Source organism: Sphaerodactylus townsendi, linkage group LG04 (genome assembly GCF_021028975.2).
Source record: "Sphaerodactylus townsendi isolate TG3544 linkage group LG04, MPM_Stown_v2.3, whole genome shotgun sequence".
Taxonomy (NCBI): domain Eukaryota; kingdom Metazoa; phylum Chordata; class Lepidosauria; order Squamata; family Sphaerodactylidae; genus Sphaerodactylus; species Sphaerodactylus townsendi.
The window spans coordinates 6,037,397-6,040,662 of NC_059428.1; positions in this window are offsets into that span (position 1 = coordinate 6,037,397).

Here is a 3,266-nt window from a genome sequence, read left to right on the forward strand (position 1 = left end):
AGAGAATCAGCCCCCGACCTGCGTGCGACCTGCACAAAATGGCAGGTGGGCAAATCCTCCCCGCCAGTGGATGGCGTGGAAGTGAACGGGTGGGAGGGAGGGAAATAAAGCGTCTCCTTCCTGTTGTGTTCATGCGGGAATGCCTCCAGGACTGTGCAAAAGGATCGCTGCTTTAGCAATTTTCAAAAATCCCGGGCTATGCGAAATAAAACAGGCAAAACTCATTTTGGGAATGGGACCTGTGTGAAGTGTCCCCCCCCCAAAAAAACAGTTTATATCATGTCTATATCATGTTTATATCATCCCTTTACATTTGGCCTGGGCGGAATCCACTCCCGTGGCACAGTGTGGCGTGACTGTGTGGCAGTGTATATATTTTGTCTACCTCACAGGGGGGTGAGCGGCATTTTCATGTATCTGAGCCGAGCTCATTGACAGTCGCATTTGTTGCTGCGTTTGCGAGCACACTCCCAACAGCATCTCTGATCGCATTTGCAGCTGCACCTGTAAACGAGTAAATATCTACTTTTCTTCCGCTTGGAGAAAGATTCAATCGTAGCCCCCCCCCGCCCCCCCCCCCAGCGCGGTGCACAACAATAGAGTACAGACAGGGGTGTGTAAGATGAATGAAGAAGCCTTTGGCATTCTGGGTAGGAAGAGGGGAAATTATAGTGTGAATTAGCTCCCTTTGTTGTGGTGAGGTTTTATAGCTCATAACTGAGAATGCACACAATGGCAGCGTTCCGTCCCAGCGGCGGCATCGGCGTAGCTAAGTTTACCCTTTCGCCTTCTCAGCATCGCTCAAAAACGAAACCCGTTCACTTTTTCACACGTTGGTTCGCTTTGTTGCACGCTTTCACGCTCTCCTACATTTTCCCTGTGTTGATTCCTTAAGGCCCACTGCAGGGGTGGCGAAGTGGTTAGGCTGGAGGTCTGCAACTATATTTTGCAGTGTATTGTCGAAGGCTTTTACGGCCGGAATCACTAGGGTGCTGTGTGGTCTGAAGATGCCAGCCACAGTCAGGAGAGAATGCTGCTAGAACACGGCCATACAGTCCGAAAACCACACAGCACTCTATATTTTGCAGTCATTTATAATTTTTTAGCGTGCTTTTGTGCCATTTTAAGAAGAGGTAGAGGGAACCACATGGCTGCCCCAACAGCCTGGGCCCAAACCAGACCGGTCATATTAGAGATTGAAGCTAAGTAGGGTTGGTACTTAAAGAGGAGACTACCAAGCGTGTAGGTGTCGAACTCGTGGCCCTCCATATGTTATGGACTACAGTTCCCATCATCCCCTGCCAGCATCATGTTGGCAGGGGATTATGGGAACTGTAGTCCATAACATCTGGAGGGCTGCGAGTTTGACACCTGAGCGCGTGGCCGGCCAGCCCCCTCCCTCCTCCTGCTCATTTCTTGTCTGGCGTCGCCATGAGTTGGTTGCGATTCAGCGGCCCATTTTATCTTCTGTGGGCATCCCACTAAGGCAAATATGGCTGGCACGTTACAGAACATTTGAGAGGTCCTCCAAAGGGCTAGAAGGTTCCCAGACAAGCATCCTCCCATAATGGAAGCATAAGAACATCAGAAGAAGGATTAGACCAGAGGTCCATCTAGCCCTGCATCCTGTCTTACACAGGGGCCATAGAATCATAGAATTGGAAGAGACTCCAAGGGCCATCAAGTCCAACCCCCTGCAATGCTGGAACACACAATCAAAGCACTCCCGACATATGTTCATCCAGCCTCTGTTTAAAAACCTCCAAAGAAGGAGACTCCGCCATTCTCTGAGGCAGTGAATTCCACCATCGAACAGCCCTGACAGTCAGGAAGTTCTTCATAATGTTTGGGTGGAATCTCTTTTCCTGCACTTTGAATCCATTCCTCCATGTCCTAGTCCCTGAGGCAAAAGAAAACAAGCTTGCTTCCTCCTCAATGTGACATCCCTTCAAATATCTAAACATGGCTATCATGCCCCCCCCCCTTAACCTTCTCTTCTCTAGACTAAATACCCAGCTTTTTAAGTCTCTCCTCACAAGGCATGGGTTCGAGACCTTTGACCAGTGGTGGGATTCAGCAGGTTCGCACCGCTTCGGCCGAACCCGTTGTTAAAGTGGTGCTTGTTAAATTATTTGAATCCCACCCCCAGAACTGGTTGTTAAGTTATTTGAATCCCACCATTGCCTTTGACTATTTTGGTCGCCCTCCTCTGGTCACGTTCCAGCTTGTCAATATCCTTCTTAAACTGACGTGCCCGGAACTGAACACAGTACTCGAGGTGAGGTCTAACCAATACCGAGTAGAGTGGCACAATTACTTCCCTTGATCTAGAAGAAGAGGAAGAAGAAGAAGAGTTTGGATTTATATCCCCCCTTTCTCTCCTGTAGGAGACTCAAAGGGGCTGACAATCTCCTTGCCCTTCCCCCCTCACAACAAACACCCTGTGAGGTAGGTGGGGCTGAGAGAGCTCCGAGAAGCTGTGACTAGCCCAAGGTCACCCAGCTGGCATGTGTGGGCGTGCCCAGGCTAATCTGAATTCCCCAGAGAAGCCTCCACAGCTCAGGCGGCAGAGCAGAGAATCAAACCCGGTTCCTCCAGATTAGATACACGAGCTGTTAACCTCCTACGCCACTGCTGCTCCTAGACACTAGACTCTTATTGATGCATCCCAGAATCGCATTGGCTTTCTTGGCTGCCGCATCACATTGCTCTAACCAAGAGGCAGCTGGTTTCTGAATGCTTCCTCTCGGCAGACCCCAAAGGGACGCTGTTTGGGGCTCTTCAAAATATGGTTGCCGACGTCCCAGTGGAACGTTGCTGGAGATCTGCAGGCTCCCCCTGGAGGTTGGCAACTGCATCTGAAAGAGCCAGGTCTAAGTCTCTCCTCACAAGGCATGGATTCGAGACCTCACCCCCCCCCCCCAACCTTCTGCAGCAGCCATTTTTTTTTTCTCCAGGGGAAACTGACCCCCTCCCTGACATGGGGATCAGTTGCCGTTCCGGGAGATCTCCAGGCCCTCCCTGGAGACTGGCAACCCCGCAGGCCAGACTTCCCCGGGAAGTTCCCTTCTTTCGCCCTGCCTCTGTAGACACCCCCCACCCCGCCCCCCCCCTGCTCTGGGGTGAAGAGGAGGAGCCACTGCTTTCTCTCAGCCGAGGGGGGGAGCCAAGCCCCTCCTTCCATGGTGATGGGGGGGGGGTTGGAGAGAGTCTGGACTGCGCACTTGCGCGACGCTCCCCGCGGGGCGGAGGAGGAGGAGGAGGAG